Source organism: Chelon labrosus (assembly GCF_963514085.1).
Source record: "Chelon labrosus genome assembly, chromosome: 19".
Lineage (NCBI taxonomy): Eukaryota > Metazoa > Chordata > Actinopteri > Mugiliformes > Mugilidae > Chelon > Chelon labrosus.
The window spans coordinates 25,816,188-25,831,294 of record NC_140352.1 but is presented as its reverse complement, the minus strand read 5'-3'; the positions used below and the strand labels follow the sequence as shown (position 1 = coordinate 25,831,294).

Genomic DNA, 15,107 nt, shown 5'->3' with positions numbered 1-15,107 from the left:
TTCATTTCATTCTGCAGAGGATCCCAACCTACACATATGCAGTGCACCGCTGAATAGAATAGAAATGATGTTATTAATTTCAGTTTATGTAATTTGGGTTATTGCAGCACAACAGAAATATTTATTTTGTAGGGGAAAGAAACAGAAAAAACTGTGTGTGGGAGCTTGTGGAGCGTTTGTTTTATTATTTTACACTGTCACATCAGTAGGCGCCCAACCTAACTCACTCTTGGTGTTTTGCTTTAATCGGGTTGTGGTGGCCTCAGATGCTTTTATATATACAGTATATGTGTGTGTGTGTGTGTGTGTGTTTGTGTATATATGTGTGTGTATATATATATATATATATATATATACACGTGTGTGTGTGTGTGTGTGTGTATAGATATATACATAGATAGATAGATCGATCGATAGATAGATACTGTCCTGTCTGAGGACAGTGTATGGGTGTGTGCGTGTGTGTGTGTGTGTGTGTGTGCACATTTGAGACTGAAACAAAGAAACGGACAGGAAATAGGATAAATTTAGACCTATAAACAGTTGAATGAATAACTCCGCGATGGAGATCAACAAAGGCGTTTCGGCCAATACAGAACGAGTTTAATAGGAAATGGCGTGTACCCGCCATTACTGCTCTTAGTGGCTCCTTCCTACCTATCTAGTATACACACACGCACTGGCACGCAAAGGATGACGTAAGACTCGTGCTGTAAAAACACCGATAGGTTCTTTCAGCCTTGCCTTCTAATACAAAATATATTTCTCCTGCAGTGAAAGTAATTTTAACTACGTTTCCTACAAATAACCACCATCCGACCTCGTGGCACTAGTTGGGTGTCTGACAAGCAATGCATATTCATCCGCTTTTACATGAGTGTCAACAGCACAACAGTACCCGGATGGACTGTCATGGCCGCCGTCGATGTGGTTCTACAGAGTGCAGAGAAGGAGGCAAATGACTCCGTTTTGTTTTGTTTTTTTCATGCAAACCTTCCTTTTGCAATAATGCCGGACGCTGACGGGACGCCACCCGAACTTTCATCGAGTTCATAGTAAGAAATAACTGATTTATGTAACTTTGAATGCCTTCGTGTGGTTGAGGGTTTCATTTTGATGTAAAATAACTGGTTATTAAACTCCACATGCACAAACATTGTAGTTGGCGACTCGTACATTTCCCCTGAATTTAGGCAAAACGGGCGCCATGCAGTTACAGTTAAGCACAGTAACAACGTGGAGTCCTTAGTTGTTGTCCGTCTGTAATATTTAATTATTTTAAAGGAAGCCAATACTTTCTACAACAAGGGTGTCCAAACTTTTTTCACTGAGGGCCACATACGACAAAATATACGAAGGGCTGGGCCACTTAGATGAGGCATATTGTCAAATATACCTCACCTGTGTAAGTCGGTAAATTATATTTGGTATATGATGATGCGTTAAGAAAAAACAGCCTACATCACAGCATTCCATTAAAGGGATTTCATTTACTTTGTCACCAATATAGTTGGCAGCTCATTCACAAAACAGCAGCTTGTGGGGAGGGGGGATTATGAAATTGGGGTATGAAATTGGTAAGTGGACTTATTAACACATGAATACTGTGGAATATATATTTTGTAACTCATTGTTACTGGTAACAATGTTGCACTCAGTGGGAGAAGTGATGCTGAGCTTTGGACTGAAGGATGGTTGACAGGGAAGGAGTAAGTTTGGTGATTGAGATGTGAAGGACATCTCAGAGTTGGCTGGTTGTCAATCGGCTTCTCCGTAAAGCAACGTATGTTATCATCAACTTCCCCGCAAAAAACAGCTGGCATTTGCTTAACTTTCTGCTCTTGTTTGGCACAAGTGTAGGTTTGACCTTTGGTTTCATAGTGTCGTCATATGCAACAGTTACATTGCATATTAAACAGACATGCTTTCTCTCGTTTTCTGTGAAGAAATATTAATTTTCCCACCATGTCTAACATTTTCTGTACTCACTTGCTATCATGCGTTTCTTTGGTTCTGCCATTTTTGGTCTTCTGTGGCAACGGTTTTCTTTGAATAATCTTGTTTTGTGGAGAAACTGCAGTAGTCAAGACGTAGTTATAGAAGAACACACTGAAGTGCAAGTTTCATCTGTGGGCCATATTCCATTACATCTTTAAAATTTGCTGCTGGCCATTTAAAAATGGGATGCATTTGGCCCGCGGGCCATAGTTTGGACACACCTGTTCTATAGGTAATGCATTGGCTATAATTACATTACAGTAAATGGGCAAAGGTTCTAACTTGTAGATTTATTTATTTTTTTATATCCACTGTATATGTAATACCATTTATTTGTATATTTTGTTTTCAACACAATTTTTGCAAGTTGCTACAGTTTGTGTAGCCATGTGCCTTTTTCCTTTGATTAAAGACTTTTATATAGAAAACATACAACAGTAAACATAAAGTTGTGATTTTATTCTTCTGTCTTACAGGCACACTGGAAACACTACCCCTCTTCTTCAAAGACGGCATGTATTAGTGGTTGAGGTTTTTCTAAAGGAGTAAAGGTAACAATTACTGGTTATTCATTGTTTATACCATTAAATCAATGCTGTTACTTCAGATGATGATATGGTATGGATTTTGCAACTTTTTTGTTTGGAATTTTATGGAGCACTGAATGTTATTTGCTTACTGGATCTTTTCTGACAAAATTTTATAATAATGATTAGTAGTTCAACTGGCGAGCTGTGGTGTCTCCAGTAGGTTCTCAGTGGTTAAAACATCAACATAACTTAACTTGGTTTAAAGACCCACCTTAAGCATGGCATCATTTCGCCTTTCCCACTCGCTGAAACATCCTACCTTGAATTAAGGCATTGAGACCACAATTACTCAAAGAAATGCTGCAAAAGTAGTGTTACACATTGTATTACTCCTTGCAACATTTCATTCATGGTCCAAAACAGTTGCTCAATAAACCTTATACAACAACAAGTACAATTTAAATCTCCTGCTATTAAGTGTTGTCCCCATATGATAAAAACTTAAGGAACAGATCTGAAAAAAAAAACCTTGAATCACCTACATTGGGCCTGCAACATATATTACTCTTATTCATTACATCTCTTTTGTTACACCTGTTTGTCGTTTTTGCCCTGTTCAATGTAACTCAAGCCCAAAATAATAGTGCAACATATTAGGGCAGCACTATATCAGAAAAACTATGTAAATATGCGATAATATATTATTTGAATACTGTGATATATAATAGTTTTTTTTTGTTTTTTTTTACAGTTGCTAAAAAAAAAAACTGCATGTGACACACAGCCACAGATCTGACAAAGAAATACCACCTGCTTAGCTGCAAAGCATGACTGGGTTGTGCATAAGAAGAATTTGTTCTTCTTATTTGAAAGCAGCTACTAAGAGTTTATAGTTTGGTCTAAATTTTGTACTGACACCTCTATGACTTTCATAGCTAAAAAGTACATCACTAAGAAAATGGACTGTTTCTTTCATTGCCATAGTATCTTTAAATGGTCTTGTTTTGATGGCATTGCCTGCAAAAGCAGGCACAGTTATTTGGTATGCAGAAAAGAATCGTCTGTGCTCAAATTGCAGAACCTTACAGAGTTAGTAACGGTATAATTTTATTAATTATAATTTATTGTTACTGAGGCACAAAATAGCAAGTTATCAGTTAGGGGAAACCAAAGTAAACACAAACGCCTGGTTCTGGCTTATTAAGTATGAATAATGTCATTTTATTATTCCTGCTCATCTTCAAATATTTTTCCTTCTGCTCTAAACAAAAACATCCCCTATCTGAAAATCTGACATCAAGTTATAAAAAGTAAAATGAATTGAAACCTAATACACTTAATTATTTGAAATGGCTCATGACCACTGTCTGACCTTTTCTCTGCCACCAAGCAGTAGGTGTATAAGGTTGTTGCTGTATGATGTAGGGATTTATGTTAAGTGCCAAATTGGGTTTTTAAATTAATAAACAAACAAAAAAGATCTACTTTTATGCCACATTCTTGGCTTAGAAACATTTAGGGAGCAACCGAAGAATGTTTTTTTTAATTTTAAAGACTAATGTTAAATGCACACTAAAATGTATCAAAAGAAATTAGTGTTGGGGAACAAACATCTTTTGTTAAAGCAAAGGTCACTTTGACCCACACTGCAGGAACAATAATACTAAAGACCGCATATCTGTGTGTGTGGTGTGTGTGTTATGCTTACTTCGTTATTTATTTGTGGTACTTGGATGTTCTCTGTTAAGCAAAAGTGCAGTAAGATATGGTTTACAAACACCTGAGCTGTTCGAAGCTAACAAATAAGCTGCTTTGTGACATCGGTATTGACAGGTCCATAGCCTCGACCATTTGTTTTTTTTCCCTCTGAACAGGTACCAGCAGAAACTTTTTTCTTTTATCAGGGAGCAGTGTAAACAGCCTGTGTTCGGTAGCAAGTGTCACTGTTAGAGACACTTGCTACCGAACATAGACTGAACATAGACTAAAAAAGTAAACAGCTGGGATTTACTGTGCAGTGGATTTTTTAGTCTGATAAGTCCATGTTTGTATTTTTTGGAGAATATTGGTCAAAAAAGAAAAAAAGTACACTTTCAGTGATGCAGATTAAGTAGCTACTCAATGACAAAATGAACTGCATTTATCCATTCCTCCGATTTTACATTTTCTTACTCCTCTGCACCAAGCCAGTTGCTAAGACACACAAGGTCATTTGCATTTGACCTTTTGCAAGAAACTCTGTTCTTCTGTACAATATGTCCAGCAAGAGATGATAACTTTTCACAGGGTAGAGATGTTGCAGGTGTGGCTTTTACTTTTGTGCAAAAGCTGGCTGTGTGAGCCTGCATGTTTGGACCACCACTCTAATGGACAGTCCGCTGTACATTTCAGTCAAAATGTATTGCATTCACTTATATACACACAAAAAATGTCCTCTACATATCCATGCCATATGCAGTGTTTCCCACACATAGACGAATCTGTGGCGGTGCGCCACAGATTCAACTCCGACCGCCACAGATTCAACACCGACCAAAAAAAATAAAAATAAAAGATTCAACACCGACCGTCACATATTGCGTTTCGTTATTCTTTTTTTACGCTATTTAAAACACGCAGCGTATTCGTTCAGCTGCATTTCCTTTCCCTGCTCTCTCTTCGTCTCTCTCTCACACACACATACCGTAATTTCCGGACTATAAGCCGCTACTTTTGTCACTTGCTTTGGACCCTGCGGCTTATAGCTACAACGGATATATGGATTCTTACAGCTAACGGTCACCAGGGGCGCACTAACATGAAAGCGCAAGAGCGAGACAGACAGTTCGCGCCAGGTAACGAGAGCAAAACAAACCAAGTGAGCCCAAATGCAGTACGAGAGCTGCTTTTAAGTTAAAGGCGATCGATCTGGCTGACTTTTCTGGTATAGTAGGCTGGTTATTTTGATACAGTAAACGGCCATGTTACTGCACCTTTACTGCTGTGTTGGCTGTTTTAGAAAAAGATGCTGGTTATTTTGTTGAGCAGCCAGGTTACTGCACTTTTGCTGCCGTATTACAGGCAAGCACTTTTACAAACGAATTCAATTTAGCCATTTAACGTTATTGCCTCGTCAAGCGTTGTAAGCTTTGTTTTTTGTTATACTGCACTACTACGGTACTATGACTGCAGGAAGTGCGCTAGGAGCGCACCGTTGTATTATTTGTGCACTGCACGAATGCTGTTTGTAATGTCAAAGATGTGAAAGTTTGATCGATCGATTGATTGAAAGATTTATTGTGTTTCTCAAATGTAAATAAATGGGACGCTTTGCGTTTCCAAACAGTCATTTCTGTCCCGACAATCCCCTCCGTGGTAGAAGAAACCCTTACGGTAATTAAACATTAGGCTACAACACCAGCGGCTTATAGTCGGGTGCGGTTTATATATGGAACAATCTGTATTTTCCCCAAAATTTAGCTGGTGCGGCTTATAGTCCGGAAATTAATAAAGTTCTGTGTAACCAATTATTAACTGTTTTTTTAATTATTAACCTTTAGGAATTAGGATATCCCTTTAGGAATCCCCCCCCCCCCCCCCCCCCATCGGTCAGACCCCCCCCCCCCCCCGGCCGACCACCACACATTGCTTTCAAATCTGTGGGAAACACTGATATGTACACACACAGTCACTCATTCTTCTCTCACATGCACTCAGACAGGACGGTGAGAAATATATATCCTAAAATATACCTGCCCGGCTCTAGTGGCGTTTGCAATTTTTGATGTTTGTGGTAAAGTGGCCCACAACTTTGGGAGGAGGGTTGAGAGGTGTTGTGCTGGTCGCTTGGCGAAAATTGCGATGAAGCAAGATAGCACAAGAAACATGTTTCACCACATGAAACAACACCATCACGTGCTGCACGAAGAGTGTATCGCAATGAGAGAAACACCGGGGACTTCTCAGTCATCCCAAAAGAAGCCCAATCAAAGTTTGATTGCTGATGCGTTCAGTAGCGTTACACCGTATGAGTCGACGTCCACCAGACATAAACGCATTCCAGACGCTATAACATACCACATTGCAAAAGACATGGTACCCGTGTACACAGTCTCGAAAGAGGGCTTTTAAAAAAAATGGTTTCGATATCGAGATATTTGGCATAATTATCGAGATATGAAATTTTGTCCATATCGTTCAGCCCTAATTTGCTGGCATCAATTGTGTGTACTGTGTATAAGTGATACTTAAGATTTGGAGTTCTCCGGTGATAAGAAAATTCAACTTTGCAGTGATTACAAATAACTTTAGTTCTATTAACTCCGCCGTCTGAAAGATACTCAGAATGAAAATGTCCATCTAAGAGTTCAGTACCCTAATCCATTTTTCTTTCCCCATTTAATGTGAGCGCTGCAGCAAACTTAGGCCCACCTCAAGTACTCATTGGTTTAGACATGTGATGATGCCCACTAGGGATGTGCGATATTTCATCGTTTACGAAAAACATTCCCCACGGTAAAAATATGTCATCCCGCGATAAAAACGATAAATTCCCATAGATGACGTATATATGTGCGCGACACACGCAGCCCGACATGTATGGAATATTGACAAATTGACAATGGCGGAAGGTGGAGCAGATACGCCGGGCAGCGAGGAACTCGTTCCTAAACGAGGCTCCACCTCCATTATCTGGTTTGGTTTTAACCCCTTAATGCCTGAATTGATTTTTCAATTATATAAAGAAATGAAATATTTGTATTTTTGCTTACAACTCTGGCCGATCCTATGAGAAACTAGTGCTTGCAAAATGTTACTAGGAATTTTTTGAATGTGCACAAACCGACATTGGAGTAATGCGTTATTTCGGCTGCAGTCTGAACGGAAACAGTGCGTCGCGAATTCGCGACACTAGGCATGAAGAGGTTAAAATGTCTGATGCGGCGCAGCAAATTACAACATGCAAGGTTTGCTAACAAATAGTGCATAAAAAGGACAGTAACACCACTAATTCGTTCCACCACCTCAAACACAAGCACAAACCAGAATATGAAGAAAGCCAGAAAATGCGCAAGGATGCAGAAGCAGTGTCGGCTTCATCCAAAGAGTCCGGTAAAAAAAACAACTCAGTTAAAATTTGCTAGAACTGGTCAATATCCAACATCCCACCCGTCCTGTGACTCGTGGTTTATCTGTATGTGTAATTAAAGCTAGTGAGCAAATGGCCTTTCAAAATAATAATAATAATTTAAAAAAAAAACTGTGTTAATGCACAATAAAGTAATTGTTGGCATTAATTAATGTGCTGAAAGTAGACAAAAAAAACCAATCAAGCAAATTAAACAGAAATATTATGCTTTGATAGATGTTCATTCAGGAAAATGAAACAGTATTACATATGTCAGTGGTAAAAGTAAGTGCACCTCTAGGATTTAAAGTTGTTTTCAAATAGGGATGCACCGAAATGAAAATTCTTGGCCGAAACCGAAAATGAAAAACGAATGAATGAAATGAATGAAACGCCGAAAGAAATTATTATGACAATTATTAGTTCCAATTCCATTTATGGCTATGACTGTGTACTAACCTCATTAAAATCAAAACATTGCAATTGCATAAATTAATAGTAATGTTTCAAAGAATAAATCGATTACAAAATTATGAAAATATTTATTTAGCACATTCCAACAACGCAGAATATAATAATAATAATAAAATACAATTCAAAATAAAATGTTTAACTTGACCCCACTCATGTGTACAGCTGGAAATCAGCATCGATCCACTGTGCAGTTAGACTGAGCATATTTAGGGCCCGAGCAACAAAGTGCAGGGGCCAATTGGGGCCATGCCACGGAGTTGCAAGGACCCTATTGTTTTCATACTTTTTATTATTATTATTATTAGGGCCCGAGCAATGAAGTGCAGGGGCCCAACGGGGCCATGCAACGGGGTTGCAAGGACCCTATTGTTTTCATACTGTTTATTATTATTATTATTATTATTATTATTATTATTATTATTATTAGGGATGAACCGAAATTAAAATGCTTGGCCAAAACCGAAAACCGAAAATGAAGAACCCGAGGCCGAGAAACCGAAACACCGAAAGAAATTATTATGGATTATTAGATTATTGCAATTACCATTGCATTTATGGCTATGACTGTGTACTAACCTCACTAAAATCAAGGCATTGCAATTTCATAAATTAATATTAATGTTTCAAAGAATAAATCAATTACAAAATTATGAAAATATTTATTTAGCACATTCCAACAATGTACAATATAAAATTAAATTAAATTCAAAATAAAATGTTTAACTTGACCCCACTCATATGTACATTAAATGATAATCAAGCAGAAGCTTTTGCAGCTGGAAATCAGCTTCAATCCACTGTGCGGTTAGACTGAGCATATTTGTTTTTATTTTTATTAAGAAAAATTGCACTCCACCTTAAAATAGCGCTGTCCCTTTAAGAAAGACGGTAGTCTTAGTTGAAGTTGTGCACGGCTGTGGATGTGTGCCGCTGAACGGGCGTGTCGCAATAAAAAGTGAAAAAACAAAACAAAAAGATGAACATTTGTCTTGCTGTTTGTTTTGGAGGTAAAGCAGATAAATGATTAGATTAACATCTAAAACATTTTTTTTTTCCAATGGCATGCGATCTACCCGCACTGCCTTCGCGATCTACCGGTCGATCCCAATCGACGTACTATGCACCCCTGTCTTGGCATCATCACCAGGAAACTTTCTTGCTTGGATGTTTGGATTTCAGGTGATAAATTAAACCCCACATGCAGATGCACCCCTCTTGATATTTCGGTATAACATGTTTTGCAAATTGCTATCAGTGGGTCTTGATATAATATTTATATAATACTTTCTATATTAAAATACGTCCACACAGCAGACATGCCCATGCTGGCTGCAGTTGTTGCTTGCGTCATCACAACATCCTGTTTCGGCCATGTTGTTTTGGCCATGTTGTTTCGGCGATAAAAGTCTTTCGGCCGACATTTTTCGGTGGCCGAATATTCGGTGCATCCCTAATTATTATTATTAGGGCCTGAGCAATGAAGTGCAGGGGCCCAACGGGGCCATGCAACAGAGTTGCACTCATATGTAACATCCCAGGATGCACAAAAAATTTGGAAATTTTGGCTGTTGAAAGATAGGCGAACGAAAATGACCTAGGTTTATTGACTTTTCGTTGAAGGGGCGTGCCCGTTCTGGCCCCTCAAAGTTCCATGACGCGCCATGAAACAGGAAGTTGCATTAAATGTGCTGTAATTCAGCCATACTTTGTCCGAACTGCATCAAACTTTACAGTATTGTTAATGGTCCCTAACTGCACACATCCATATGTCACTATTCATACAATTATTGTAGCGCCACCTATTGTTAACAGGAAATGTCTGATTTTGTAGTGTGTTTGTAGTGTGACCTGCTGTTACTGTCAGGATGATTGGATTCAGCTGCACAGACTATTGTATAACTATGGGTGTTGTAGGCTGTTGTCATATTATGTTACAAAGATCAGCCTTAAAACTGTTGGTTAACCTGCAGTACTTGGTGAATCTGTTTTAATGTACTTTGATGCCACAGAGAGAATACATTCAAAACAGCCAAGACTTACAGCTGTCACAGATGATGTGGTTTGAAAAATATTCAACTACACAGACTATGCATCGTGCCACGGTGCGTTGTTACTCCAGTGAATCCCCTGAGACCTGCAGTAACCCCGCAGTTGCCGGTCCCCAACGGGCATGGGGTGTGAGGGCCCATTCAACGCTGCTCGCAGCTTTAATTGTTTTTATTTTTATTGAGAAAGATTGGTGCACTGCACCTTTAGAAAAATAGCGCTATCCTTTTAAGAAAGACGGTAGTGTTAATTGAAGTTGCGCATGGCTATAGATGTGTGCCGCTGGCACGCAATCTACTCACATTGCATTCGCGATCTACCAGTCATCGCGATCGACATATTGGTCACCCCTGCCCTTTTGCCTTGGCACCATCACTGGGAAACTAACTTGCTTGGATGTTTTGATTTCAGGTTATAAATTAAACCAGATATAGAGAAATTCTTTGCAGGTGCACGCTCTTGAAATTTCAGCATTACACGTTTTGCAAATTGCTATCAGTGGGTCTTTATATAATATTTGTGTAATACTTTATATATTGAAATTTGTCCACATGGCAGACATGCCCGTGCTGGCTGCGGTTGTTGCTTGCGTCATCACAACTTTCTGTTTCGCCCGTGTTGTTTCGGTGATAAAAGTCTTAAGGGAGGCACCGAATATTTGGCCACCGAAAATGCTCCAACAGTGCATTTTCGGTTTTTCGGCCGAATATTCGGTGCATCCCTAATTTCAAATTAGAGTCCATCTGTTTCAAATAAATGTAATCAGACTCGGGTGTCTTTCAGAGCCTCATTTCATTTAAAAAAAAAAAAAAAAAAAAAAAAATGGGAAAAAGTTACAAAACATCCTCTTAAGTGTTTGTAATCCACAGTCAGACAGATTTTAAACAAATTGAGATTTAAGATGATCGTTAACCTCCACATGAGTGGTCAGCCTACGAAGATCATTCCAAAAGCAAGGTGCATAATAGCTCAAGAGGTCACAAACAGGGATGCACTGATCCGATATTGGTATTGGTGCATCCCTAGTCACAAAGAAACCCAGGGTAACTCCTAAGCAACTAAAGGCCTTTCTCGCAGTGCAGAAGCTTAGAGTTGTTACAGGCTGTTGTTTTTTACTGCATTAGTGTTAGCTATGCACATCTAATTTGAGAATCAAGTGTTATTTGTATTAACTAGAAAATTCCTGTGGAAATTTTGACTTTGCCAATGCTGCTGCTGCCAACATAAGCCTCCGGGCGGCTAGCCCCGCAGGTTAGCACGCCGTGGCTAGCCTCCGTGTTAGGCCGCAGTGGCTAGACCCGCGGGTTAGTGCGCTGTGGCTAATCCCGGGGGTTAGTGCGCCATGGCGAGCACCGTGGGTTAGCTCGCTAACATACCCGAGCTATGGTCGAAGGCTAGCCTTAGGCCTAAGGCTAATTCATTGGTCGGCTAATAGTTAACATCTACTACCAGTTCAGCTATGTTGGGCACAAACACTTAACATATAAATAATTCTCAAAATTCACTTACCAAATAAAGTGAAGGAAACATGTCACGGATGTTCTGTTAGGACAGGGCTATTCAATTAATTGGGAATTGGGGTCAGCTCATGAAACTGAGGCAAACTGAGGGGCCAGAGAATAAAAGTAATCACAGTAACAAATAAAGAAATTACAACAACATACTGAAGGAGTCAGTGTGTTCTATTTTGTAAATGCAGAACAACATATGCACATAGGGTTGCCGACTCCCTGAAATATAAATAAGGGACACCTCGTTGGCAGGGCCAGCCGACCCAATTGCCTTCACCCTTCCCAGCATGGTGAATTTTTTTAGCCCTTTTTTGTGTGTGTGAAATTATTTTTTTACCTGAATAGAATTAGATGCATATTTTTGAGTGATATGAACACATGCAAAACAAATTAGAATTCAACAATTTATTTCTAATACAAAATAACAAAATTAACAAAAAACTGTATAAATTAACATAAAACTATAGCGAAAGCAAAGCAGAACATTCCTCTTGTAAGTTTACTGTAAATTTCCATATAAAGTGCCCTGTTCATTCATAATAATAATAATAATAATCAATTTTATTTGTATTGCACTTTACATTTAAAGCAATCTCAAAGTGCTACAGGGCAAACAGTTTAAAAAATAATGTAAGTTAAAACAACCAAGGTCAAAAAAATTAAAATTAAGGTTAAAAAAAATAGAAGGAAGAAAAAAATACATTTTAGTTGTAGGCTTTTTTAAAAAGATATGTTTTTAAGTAGGGCTGAAACGATTCGTCGAGTTACTCGATTAACTCGATTACAAAAATTGCTCGAGGCAAAAACTCTGCCTCGAAGCCTCGTTAAATTCCTATGACGCGCACTATACGCGCAGGGATCTGATTGTTCCACACGGACCTTGTTTTTGAAGCACCTATTCGAAGCACACCACGAGCGCGTGATATATTTTGAATTTAGTTGGCGCGATGGCGGAGAGTAAAGATGTCCATAAACGGCAAAAAATGTCTAAAGTTTGGGATCATTACATTGTAAAAAAGGAAGAGAACAAAGTGCAGTGTATATACTGCAAAGTAGACCTGGCTTACAACGATCCAGCATCTAAACAGAACACATCCACATGCTGTTTCACCAAGCGTCGCTGAAACAAGGTAACGTAACCTAAGGCCCTGTCCACACGTACGAAAACGATCTTTTTTCTCTCCGTTTTCGACGTCATCGTTTCAAGAAATATCCGCGTCTACACGGGTCCGTTTCTGCTCGACCGAAAACGCTACTTCCTATTCCAGGCCTATAAGTGGCGCTGTTTCGGTTTCAGAAATTCACCAAAAATGGAGAGGAAGAGGCGGAGCATGCGCACAAAGCTTGAGCGCTGTTTACAAATCGCCTTTTTTGCTCAGCGTGGTGGGTACAGGAGCATGATATTTTGCCCTGGTAACCCTAATAGGCTCAATATCTTCTCCAGCAGGAAAACTAGCATGTAGTCCGCCATTGTTGTTGATGTTGTTATGAGACGTCTCGCTCACGGGAGGTGTAAGGCTGCTCGGGGGGGGACGCATACGATGACGTCATCGTTTTCGTTTTTCTGTGTCCACAAGGAAACGCTAGAGCTGCGTTTTCAAATTTATCCACCCTGGGACCCGTTTTCAGAAAAGTGCGTTTTAGGGCTATGCGTTTACAGGATACGTCTGGACGCTCGGCCAAAACGATTAAAAAAACCTCCGTTTTGGCGTATTTGCGTTTACGTGTGGACAGGGCCTAAACCCATACATTGATGTTCGCTGATTTTAATCGCATACTGTATTTGTAGCGATGTCATGATGCAGTTTGACTACCGTATTTTCCGGACTATAAGGCGCACCTGAATATAAGCCGCACCAGCTAAATTTTGGGGAAACTACAGATTGTGCCATATAAGCCGCACCCGACTATAAGCCGCACCCGACTATAAACCGCTGGTGTTTTAATGTTTAACTACCGTAAGGGTTTCTTCTACCACGGAGGGGATTGTCGGGACAGAAATGACTGTTTGGAAACGCAAAGCGTCCCAATTATTTACATTTGACAAACATAAATCTTTCGATCAATCAAACAAAAAATCAATCGATCAAACTTTCACATCTTTGACATTACAAACAGCATTCGTGCAGTGCACAAATAATACAACGGTGCGCTCCTAGCGCACTTCCTGCAGTCATAGTACCGTAGTAGTGCAGTATAACAAAAAACAAAGCTTACAACGCTTGACGAGGCAATAACGTTAAATGGCTAAATTTAATTCGTTTTTGAAAGTGCTTGCCTGTAACACGGCAGCAAAAGTGCAGTAACCCGGCTGCTCAACAAAATAACCAGCATCTTTTTGGAAACAGCCAACACAGCAGTAAAGGTGCAGTAACACGGCCGTTTACTATATCAAAATAACCAGCCTACTATACCAGAAAAGTCAGTTCTTAATCCTCGTGTCATCGTCTATGACATGATAGTGCGCCCTGGTGACCGTTAGCTGTAAAAATCCATTCGCCGTTGTATAAGCCGCAGGGTCCAAAGCAAGTGACAAAAGTAGCGGCGTTTAGCTTTGATGTTTTTAAGTAGCCTAGTAAACTTATTCACGTTCAATTGCAAGACAGTATAGCCAGAGACGGTAACTATAGAGAGCCGAAGTCCCGCCCCTCTACTTCCGGGTTATGGGACCTATCTTTCGAAAAAATATGAACGGCAGTCTATGGCGAGATCATAATTATTTTCTGGTCCCGATCGAATTGTGGCATGAATTTCACATATGATGTGTGTGGATTTAAAAGATAATTTTTCACGTCAAGAGATAAATTATTTGACGTAAATAAGCTGAACAACATTAGGTTTTGTATGAGATCGCTTAGTGAACTACATCTCTCGTCTGAGAGCTATGGCTGTCTCCTTGTTGAGCTTTACCGTCTTCTTCCAGGACGAAGGCAGAAGCATCAAACGAGGTGAAAATCATTATAAATCGGGTCATGTCCAGAGCTGTAGTTACACGAAGGGAGTTTTGGTCGGTTCTGTACGCGCCAGCATGCGGGACTTGTAGTTCATTTAATTACGTATTTTCCATAGCGTTTTACTGAACTATCTTGCGACAAACTGTGACATTCTTGACATGTAAAATCACTTTTTATTCTGAAAAACAACATATGTATAATCCAAGGCACAAGTCGATCGGGACCAGAAAATAATTTATCTTTCCCCATAGACTGCCGTTCATATTTTTTCGAAAGATAGGTCCCATAACCCGGAAGTAGAGGGGGCGGGACTTCGGCTCTCTATAGAATCTTTGGTATAGCCTAAAAAAGAACCCCTTCACACACACACACGCATGCACCCTCATCTCTCACTCTTCCTCACGCACAGCACGCGTTCACAAACAAACACACAGGTTGCTAGGTTACCATAGCAAATAGGCTCACCCCAGAAATTATGTATTATTTG

General features: G+C 39.5%; 1 protein-coding gene across 2 annotated transcripts in view; it reads left to right on the top strand.

Annotated features, from left to right (window-relative positions):
- Window positions 1-672: 672 nt before the first annotated feature.
- LOC311504799 (zinc finger protein 518A) overlaps window positions 673-15,107 on the top strand; it is a 33,850-nt gene continuing 19,415 nt past the window's right edge. Inside the window, exons 1-2 of one of the 2 annotated variants that reach the window (XM_084568097.1) lie at window positions 673-1,055; window positions 2,475-2,549. The gene's annotated coding sequence lies outside the window, so the exon portion shown is untranslated. Of the gene's footprint in view, window positions 1,056-2,087; window positions 2,231-2,474; window positions 2,550-15,107 lie in introns of those variants that run through there. The other variant, XM_084568098.1, reaches the window with a different exon arrangement.